The sequence below is a fragment of the Triticum aestivum genome, chromosome 6D (genome assembly GCF_018294505.1).
Source record: "Triticum aestivum cultivar Chinese Spring chromosome 6D, IWGSC CS RefSeq v2.1, whole genome shotgun sequence".
In the NCBI taxonomy this organism is placed as follows: Eukaryota; Viridiplantae; Streptophyta; class Magnoliopsida; order Poales; family Poaceae; genus Triticum; species Triticum aestivum.
Genome location: NC_057811.1, coordinates 14,149,685 through 14,160,452, shown reverse-complemented (window position 1 = coordinate 14,160,452; position 10,768 = coordinate 14,149,685). Strand labels below are relative to the sequence as shown.

Here is a 10,768-nt window from a genome sequence, read left to right as displayed (position 1 = left end):
TTTGCTACCATGGTCTTTGTATTTTGCTACCACCATCTTTTGTTTTTGCAACTACCCCATTTTTGATATTTTTGTTGGATCATTTTTTGCTGGAATCACTCAGAGAGAGAGAGAGAGAGAGAGAGAGAGAGAGAGAGAGAGAGGAGGTTGTGAATGGCATGGAGGGAGCTACAAACATTACCAAAAATGCTACAACCAACGCCCTGGGAAGCTTCAATCGAAGGTGATGAAATTTGGGACCGGCCATGACGCAAGCGCAAAAGCTGTAACCGTGCATGAAGAAAGCTTCAACCATTGTGTGAAAAAGCTTCAACCATGGCATGGTGGCTCTCGGACACATCGGGAGCTGCAGCCGACGACATGGCGGTGCTACGACGGCGACGACTAAGATGGACGGTGGCAGGTGGCGAGGACCGCGGCGAGGACCGCGACCGGCGACCGGGGCGAGGACGGCGACCTGGTGATGCTTCAAGGTCAGCCCTCGAGAGTCCATGGCCGGGTGTCCAGCACAAATAGCTGTTTTGGATTGGACGCGATTTTCTTGTGAGAAAAAAAAACGATTCAAAGGCTGAACTGACGGTGTGCAAATGACAAACTAACGTTCCAGATACGACCGGCCCAACAGTTGGGCCGGCACACCGGCGCAGATCACTGCCCTATATAAAAAGTAAGAGGCAGCCGCGAATACCTGCAGTAGGATGGAAACACAAAAAAAAAAACAAGGACTTTATACAGACTCAACTCCACGGCAGCTCGCCACATCAATTTGAACAAAGGCATCCAGCCGGCTATATATGCATGTGTGATACTATGAAACATGACGTGCAAGGAAAAAAAAGGGGAGATGCAAATGTGTTATGGGCCAGTTTATACAACTCTAACATGATCAAACCGAGAGATATGAGAACTGTCAGACGTACGTACGTGCACATGCCAATCCACCCACAAGGTCTCAAACCAACCTATATAACACAGGCCGTTCGTTGCAGAAGTTATATAACACAGGACGTCAGTTTTTTCTGATGGGATTCGCTGGACCAACATACTTACGTACCAATCAAATATTATTTTTGACTGGAGGAAAAATGATAAATTAGTTCAAAACAAAGACCAAATTCTTGGAAAAGATTAGAATATACAACTATATATATCAAGCATGTGGAAAAACATTCTCCAATTTTTCTTTTAGATAAAAACATAGTGATGAATACATGTCATTTGCATTTTTATTTGTATATAGTCTAGATGAAGCCAATAATGTATTAGATTTCAGAATAAATTTGTACAAAAATAATAGATTGGATTTGAAAAAATATATACTCTATAGCATATTTTGATATATTTTTCCAACACATGCAAATGAACGAAATTTTGCTTTTAGATTGGATTTAAAAAAATATATACTCGATTGATCGATCGATATTGCTTACACTGACAAGACTTGATATGAGCTAAAAGGAAAGGGCAGCAAAGCAATTTTGCATTTTCTCTTTGGCTTTGCTCTATCACAACTCTACATTAGGCGATTCACTTTTGATAAATTCCAACACATGCATATGAACGAAATTTCTTGGCTTTAAGATGACATTATCTTTACTTAAAAACGTTAAAAAATATGAAATATTAGATTAATTTAAATAAGAACATAATGAATTAGATTGTGTATATAACTTGATAGAGATAAATCTCTTATTGTTGGATGTATGAAAGGGCAACTTGATATTCTAAAAAATGCTGAGTAAATTAAAATGGAAAATAATGATTTTTATTTACATGACTTCTAGATGAAGTCCAAAATAGAATTATAGAATTATACAATATCCAAAAGTAACTAACATTATTGGATTTTTATATGAAAATAGAATTAGCAAGTTTTCAATGCATAGCATCCAATATGATGTGTGGGTTTCAAATGTTAGGATAATACGGTGTGAGAAGTGGAAGAAGTGGTTAACGAGAGTACATTGGCGCATACATTAATCAGTTGTCACTATCAGAGTTCAAGATGGTGAGAAGCGATAAGCTAAGATGCTGGATCAGAAGAACTACAACTTTTAAAAGGACCACATACACATCATACGAAAGATAATCGGTGTGAAAAAAATGACGTACGGATGCCAACATATTTCGTGCGCAGGTGATGATATATTATGAGACAGAAGAAAAATGATTTTCCAGGTAAAATAACAGAGGTTGAAGAAATAATTTTTGTGAAGTGTAATAAGTCATATTGATCATGTTTAACAATATGTAGACGCTAAGTAAGGAAAACCAATATGAATAGTGAGCGAGATAATGTTTTTCGCAACTTTCAATAAATACACATACAGCAACAATTAAATTGCTTAGGCTGTTAAGAAAATGACAAATTTAATAAGCTGAGCATGTGCGAAAGGATGCATCCGAGATTTGATCTTGCACCAATTGTAAGTGCAACTACAAAACACAAAGGGAAGGGCTGGTGGAAGAAAACAACATTGAGTTTAGATATGTGCCATTGATTTTGGTTTCAATCATAACTATAAATTCTCAACTCTTCAATTTTAATATATACACCAATGAACAAAGAAGAAGGATTAATGAAACAAACGATCACTTAATATGAAACTATATCGTCTCACTTGCACACTAAGGACTGCAATGCCTTGGTCCTCTATTGGCACCAGTAATTATGTGAGAAGTACATATAAAACAATATAACAATATGCCACATCGTGCCCTACAATTAAAATTTCTATTTAATATCCCACAAACATATTCTAATGTTATAAATAAAAGAAAATAAAAATATAAGATAAAAGTAATCTAGCCGCGCAAATGCGCGGGTCACCCCGCTAGTTTCTCTAGATACCAGTCCATCGGATTAACTAACCGGCCAGCTTGGTTAGAAGAAAAAATTATAATTTCTCAACATACCCGTTGGATGCGATGTTGAATATACTTCTAGCATATTCTGGATGCATAGTAAGAATATGACTGTATTCGATACATATCTATTTTTTTTAAATAGGAGCTTTATTGATTACTCAAGGGTAATACATTCGGGTGTACGTAATATATACAAGAGAAAAGTATGTTTTTGATCCCTTAGATTTACAAAAAATAGATATTTGGTCCCCTGCCTTTTTTTGGTCAACATTTAGTCCCTTATGTTTGAAAACCCAGAGAGATTACTCCTATAAAGGATGTTGGAGTACCCACCTCTCTGGGCGCCTCGCCGACCGAGAGAGCATTTGAATTATCCATTGTCAGGTGGTTTGTTGCAGGGTGGCTCCGCATCGTATGATCTGCTCGCACGGCTTGGACCCTGGCAACCCGGCTGGAAGGTCCGGAGCAACCGTCATGCGGCGGCTCGTCGCACCCCTGCCTCCACGCGAGAGCCTAGCCTTACCCGCATGCCGGTGTCTTCAGCCTCCTCGGCTAGTTCGATCACTATAGTTGTGGCGGGTCCACGCCTATTCAGCTGACCTGCCTCGGTGGTCCATGACGGGTGGGTCAGTGGCTCTGTCGGAGCCACCGCAGTGCTACTACTTGCGCTGCACCCTCGCCCGCGCCTGTACACGACGCCCTAGTTGGACCCGGTGATGACCCACAAGTGTGGGGGATTGGAACAGTCTTCGAGGGTAGTATTTCATCCAAATTTATCGATTCAACACAAGGGGAGCCAAAGAATATTTATAAGCCTTAGTAGTTGAGTTGTCAATTCAACCACACGTAAGAAGTTACTTCCTTGCAGCAATTTATTAGTAGCACAATAATATGATAATAGTGATAGCAGCGGTAACAAAGGAGCAGTAGCAGTAACAATAGTAGTAACAGATTTATAGCAAACAGAGCAACAATAGGAGCAAAGGCAATAGTATTAAAGCGTAGACATGTTTTAGCGATGAATATTTATATGAGATTTAGTATGTAAGAGTCACAATCTAGAGCAACACACAATAGCTCCAATTCATCAATCATATCTAGGCATGTATTCCGCATATAGTCATACATGCTCGCGATAAGAACTTGGATGCCATCTTTTGTCCTACCCTCTTGTGGCAGCGGGGTCCTAATGGAAGCTAAGGGTAATTAAGGTGCTCCTTTTAATAGAGAACCGAAGCAAGACATTAACACATGGTGAATACATGAACTCCTCAAGTGATAGTCATCCTCGTCGATATCCCAATTGATGGTCGCATTTGGGGTCTAAGATTCAGAACAATAACAGGTGCATACAACTTGGAGGTAAGATCAACGTCTCAAATATATTCAGGAAAGCAATGTGTTCAGATATGAAATCATGACACTCGAACCCTAGTGACAAGAATTAGACATAGCAAAGTCATAGCAATATCATTCTCAGTAAATAGTGGATATATACTAGGGATCAAGACCTAACAAATTGACTCGATTACATAAGAAATCTCATCCATCTCCATCTACCACTAGTATCCCTACAAGGCGTATCAGGCAATCTTGGCCGTCCTTGTGTTTTTTTGGGGGGGGGGCACCGAAGCAAAAGTGCTTAATTATATTTCCTAGTGTGTAGTGTTGTGTGTTGAGATGTCCCCTGTCTTGCAGAGTGCTGGTCCTGAATTGATTTTATTACTACAATGATGGTCATGCAGTGCATTTGCAAGACCTTTTCTTATTGTTGAAGTTGATGGCTTTCTGTCCCTCAATCAATTTGAGAAGAAAAACGGGAACGAGAAGCATTGCGCCAAAATTTACCCAAGGATTCGATGCTAATTTTCTTCTCGAATGTCAAAAAAATTGAGACAATAATTTTTGTGATTTTTGTCACATACAAATGCTACGTGTAAATTTTGAGGCAAAAAGGATAAGCATTTTGAACTGCGCAAAAAAAAAACAAATCGAATACAAAATGACAACCCAAATTTGTTGTTTTCACCGAAGAAACACCGCTGCTCCGTTCCACATGAAAATAGGAAAGCATGGTTGCGACACCAACACGATCATCGACAAAAAATTTCTAATTTTTTTTGAAAACATTTACTTTTTCGGTGTACTGTTCGCCGGGGAGCATATGCTCTGCGAGCCAAAACGCCGCTCCCACATTGGCAACAACAAGATATGGTTTTTCTATACCCACAAAAGGTATAACAGTATAACATTGTACACAACACAACTAATGCCTCACCTTTTTCATAATCTTACATTGCATGCCATCAACAAAGAAGAGAAATGCACATCTCCATGCCTTAACTGTAAAGAGCATCCCAAACCGTACCTAGAAACCAAACACAATCCCAGCAATCACATAGTAGTACATCCAGTGGTCCTCTTCAACAATTCTCTCATCTGCTGCAAGTGAAGTATTGGCACACAAAATGTCGAGAGGAAATCCACAGAGCCTAGAATTGTTGGAGTAAATCAACGGGTCGGTCAAGGTCTGAATCTGACTACCAACAGGTATCTCGCCTGACAAAAGATTGTTCGAGACATTCAACACACTGAGGGTTGATAAGCTCGAGATGCTCAGAGGAATGGCTCATGTAAGTTCATTAGATGATACATCGAGGAACTCTAGAAATGTCAAACTGCCAATGTCTTCAGGAATGCCACAAGTTAGATAGTTTCTTGATAGGTTTAGAAACCGGAGGCCCTGAAGTTGGGTTAGCTCCTCAGGGATGCACTGAGACAACAAATTATGTGACAAATCGATACCAATTAGTAACTTGAGTGCACCATGGAAAGTTATATCTTCCCCCTTCCAGTTGATGTCGATCCTATCCCAAAATTTTGTTCCTTGGTGCAGATTCATAGTTGACATATTTTTTGGATCCCTCATGTAGGTAAATTGTCCAAAGGCTAATGGAATTGATCAAGTAAAGATATTGTTTGCCATGTCGAGCAACTGAAGTTCTGAAAGACGTGATACCTCCAAAGGAATTTCTCCAGTGAAGTTGTTTGATCTGAGGCTAAGGATTCTCAACTGTGGAACCCAAATCACGATCCATTTAGGGATAGCACCAAAGAACCTATTGTCCCCGATGTCTAGGGTGACCAGCGAGTTGCAACCCCTTAGGACCTGTGGGAAGACACTAGCAAAGCCATTTTTGCCAAGATGCAATGACTTGAGAGAGCAGTTGTGGCTTATTTTTGCCTCGGGGATTTCACCTAAGAAGGAATTGTGGGATAGGTCCATGAACTCTAGAGCCTGTAGGTTCCACGAACACTCTGGGAGCTTTCCAGTTAGCATGTTTTTGGACAGGTTCATGAGCCACACAACATGGAGGTTGCACCAGCACGATTGGAGGTCTCCATTGAGCCGGTTGTCCGATAGATCAAGTACCCTGACGGAGAGTAGCCCATGGAGTTGGTGCGAGATATCACCAATGAGGTTGTTGTTGTTGAGTAGGAGGTTGACGAGGCTGTGCATGTCACCGAGTTGCGGTGGGATGGAGCCGTCGAACCTATTGTTGCGGAGGACGAGGGTAGCCAGTGACTTGCAACCCTTTAGGTATGGAATGGTTCCAGAGAATGCATTCGTGGCAAGATTTAGGAAAGTGATAGAGTAGTTTTGGCTTGCCTTAGTGGCGGGGATTTCACCTGAGAATGAGTTGTTGAACAGGTCCATGACTTGAAGAGCTTGTAGATTCCACCAGCAGTCTGGGAGCTTGCCAGTGAGCATGTTGTTGGACAGGTCCATAAACCACATAGCCTGGAGGTTGCACCAGCACGCTGGGAGGTCCCCATTGAGACGGTTGTTTGATACATCGAGTATCCTGATGGAGAGTAGCTTACAGAGCTGGTGCGGGATGTCACCAACGAGGTTGTTATTGTATAGATGGAGCTGCCAATGTCACCGAGTTGCCGTGGGATGGAGCCGTTGAAGCTATTGTGGCCGAGGTCGAGGGTTGCCAATGAGTCACGACGCTCTAGGTGTGGGATGTTTCCAACCAAGTCATTTTTGTTAAATTTTAGGAAGGTGAGAGAGCAGTTGTTGTTTGCCTTAGTCGCAGGGATTTCACCTGATAAGGAGTTACTGGCCAGGTTCATGAAATGTAGAGCTTGCAGATTCCACCAGCAGTCCCAGAGGATCACAGTGAGCCAGTTTTTTGACAGGTTGATGTATCGTAGAGCCAGGAGTTTGCACCAGCACTTGGGGAGGTTCCGGGTGAGCCAGTTTTTTGACAAGTTGATGTATTGCAGAGCCTTGAGCTTGCACCAGCAGTCCGGGAGGTTTCCGGTGAGCCGGTTGTTTGACAGGTCGAGTCGCTTGACTAAATGGAGTATGCAGAGCTGGTGCAGAGGCTGAGGGACTGCTGGACTGGAGGCCGAGCATGTCACCGAGCTGCGATGGGATGGTGTTGTTGAAATAGTTGCTGCTGAGGTTGAGTGATTTGAGGGAGCGCAGCAGCGAGATGCTGGCCGGGATGGCCACATGGAGGTTATTCCCCTGGAGGTTCAGAGCGGCGAGCGCTGGGGACGCCTTGGTGTTGAGCACATTGAGTCCGCCCGAGAGGCTGAGTCCCTCGAGCTTTAGCTCAAAGACGTGTCCGATGGCGTCGTGAAATTGCCGATGTCTTCTGGAATGCTGCATGAGAAGTGATTTCTTGATAGATTCGGGAATTGGATACCTTGAAGTTTGGTTAGCTCCTCTGGGATGCATCGAGATGAAAATTTGTTAGACAAATCAATACCAATTAGTAACTTGAATGCTTTATGAAAAATTATATCTTGCCCCTTCCAGGTTTTGTTGATCCTATCCCAAAATTTCATTCCGTGGAGTGGTCTCAAAGTTGGCAGATTTTTTGGATCCCTCATGGTTCATGGAGGTCAGGTTTTCGAAGGCTAATGGAATTAATCCAACAAAGCTATTGTTTGCCATGTCGAGCAATGGAAGTTGTGAAAGTCGTGAAAGCTCCAAAGGAATTTCTCCGGTGAAGTTGTTTGATCTGAGGCAAAGGATTATCAATGATGGAAAACGAATCACGACCCATGGAGGGACATCACCAAGGAACCTATTGTCCCTGATGTCTAGGATGACCAGCCATTGCATCCCCTTAGGACATTTGGGAAGACACTAGCAAAGCCATTTCTAGCAATATGCAGGAAAGATGCAATGACTTGGGAGAGCAGTTGTGGCTTGCCTTTGCGAGACGGATTTCACCTAAGGAGTTGTCAGACAGGTCCATGAACTCTAGAACCTGCAGGTTCCACCAGTAGCCCAGGAGCTTTCCAGTTAGCAGGTTTTTGGACAGGTCCATAAACCACTGAGCCTGGAGATTGCACCAGCATCTTGGGAGGTCTCCGGTGAGCCAGTTGTTTGATAGATCAAGTACCATGATGGAGAGTAGCCCGCAGAGCTGGTGAGGGATGTCACCAATGAGATTGTTTTTGTAGAGTTGGAGCCTGACAAGGTTTTGCATGTTGGAAGCTGTGGCGGGTTGGAGCTATGGAACCTATCATTGCCGAGGTCAAGGACGACCAGCGAGTTGCAGCCCTCTAGGTCTGGGAAGGTTCCAACGAAGGAATTTTTGGTGAGATTTAGGAAAATGAGAGAGTAGTTGTGACTTGCCTTAGTCGTGGGGATTTCACCTGAGAAGGAGTTCCTGGATAGGTCCATGAGCTGCAGAGGCTGCAGATTCCACCAGCAGTCCGGGAGGTTCCCGGTGAGCTGATTCTTTGACACATAGAGTATTTTCATGGAGAGGAGCCCGCAGAGCTGGTGCGGGATGGCGCCAATGAGGTTGTTATTGGAGAGCTGGAGGTTGATGAGGCTGCTGATGTCACCGAGTTATGGTGGGATGGAGCCGTTGAACATATTATGGCTGAGATCGAGGGTTGCCAGTGAGTCACAACCCTTTAGGTGTGGGATGGTTCCAAAAAAGGCATTTTTGTTAAGTTTTAGGAAGGTGAGAGAGCATTTGTGGTTTGCCTTAGTCATGGGGATTTCACCTGAGAATTAGTTATTGGCCAGGTTCATGAAATGCAGAGCTTGGAGATTCCACCAGCAGTCCGAGAGGTTCCCGATGAGCCAGTTTTTTGACAGGTTGATGTATCGCAGAGCCAGGAGTTTGCACCACACTTCAAGAGGTTCCTGGCGAGCCGGTTTTTTGACAAGTTGATGTATTGTAGAGCCTTGAGTTTGCACCAGCGGTCCGGGAGGTTTCCGGTGAGCTGGTTATTTGACAGGTCGAGTCGCTTGACTAGATGGAGCGTGCAGAGCTGGTGCAGGATGTCACCGACGAGTCTGTTGTTGCGGAGGCTGGGGGACTGCCGGACTGGAGGCCGAGCATGTCACCGAGCTGCGGTGGGATGGTGCTGTTGAAACAGTTGCTGCTGAGGTTGAGTGATTCGAGGGAGCGCAGTAGCGAGATGCTGGCCGGGATGGCCCCGCGGAGGTTATTCCCCCAGAGGTTCAGAACGGCGAGTGCTGGGAACGCCTTGGTGCCGAGCACATCGAGTCCGCCCGAGAGACCGAGTTCCTCGAGATTTAGCTCAAAGACGTGCCCGATGGCGTCTTAAGACACGCCGGCCCAGTCACAGATCGGCGCATCCCTGGTCCAGTTGGACAGCGCAGTTGCCTCGACGAGGTTGGCCATCCATGCAAAAAGGGCATGGCCCTCCGATGGCACTACGGCAGCTGTTCCGCCGGGATGGCGGCTGCTGCTACCTCTTGAGCACTGCATTGGTTTTTTCCTTGAAGAGGAAAGGGTGATGCAGTAAAGTAGCGTAAGTATTTCCCTCAGTTTTGAGAACCACGGTATCAATCCAGTAGGAGACCACGCTCAAGTCCCTCGCACCTACACAAACAAATAAGAACCTCGCAACCAACGCAATAAAGGGGTTGTCAATCCCTTCACGGTCACTTACGAGAGTGAGATCTGATAGATATGATAAGATAATATTTTTGGTATTTTTATGATAAAGAGAAATAAAGATGCAAAGTAAAATAAAAGGCAATAGAAATAGCTAAGTGTTGGAAGATTAATATGATGGAGAATAGACCCGGGGGCCATAGGTTTCACTAGTGGCTTCTCTCAAGAGCATAAGTATTACGGTGGGTGAACAAATTACCGTCGAGCAATTGATAGAATTGAGCATAGTTATGAGAATATCTAGGTATGATCATGTATATAGGCATCACGTCCGTGACAAGTAGACCGACTCCTGCCTGCATCTACTACTATTACTCCACACATCGACCGCTATCCAGCATGCATCTAGAGTATTAAGTTCATAAGAACATAGTAACGCTTTAAGCAAGATGACATGATGTAGAGGGATAAACTCATGCAATATGATATAAACCCCATCTTGTTATCCTCGATGGCAACAATACAATACGTGCCTTGCTGCCCCTGCTGTCACTGGGAAAGGACACCGCAAGATTGAACCCAAAGCTAAGCACTTCTCACATTGCAAGAAAGATCAATCTAGTAGGCTAAACCAAACTGATAATTCGAAGAGACTTGCAAAGATAACCAATCATACATAAAAGAATTCAGAGAAGATTCCAATATTGTTCATAGATAATCTTGATCATAAACCCACAATTCATCGGTCCCGACAAACACGCTGCAAAAGAAGATTACATCGAATAGATCTCCACGAGAATTGTGGAGAACTTTGTATTGAGATCCAAAGAGAGAGAAGAAGCCATCTAGCTAATAACTATGGACCCGAAGGTCTGAGGTAAACTACTCACACATCATCGAAGAGGCTATGGTGTTGATGTATAAGCCCTCCGTGATCAATGCCCCCTCCGTCAGGACGCCGGAAAAGGCCCCAAATGGGATCTCACTGGTACAGA

At 43.7% G+C, this 10,768-nt stretch overlaps 1 pseudogene; it reads right to left on the bottom strand.

Annotated features, from left to right (window-relative positions):
• Positions 1-5,134: 5,134 nt before the first annotated feature.
• Positions 5,135-9,557, bottom strand: LOC123142316 (receptor-like protein 15; annotated as a pseudogene).
• Between the last annotated feature and the right edge of the window lie 1,211 nt (positions 9,558-10,768).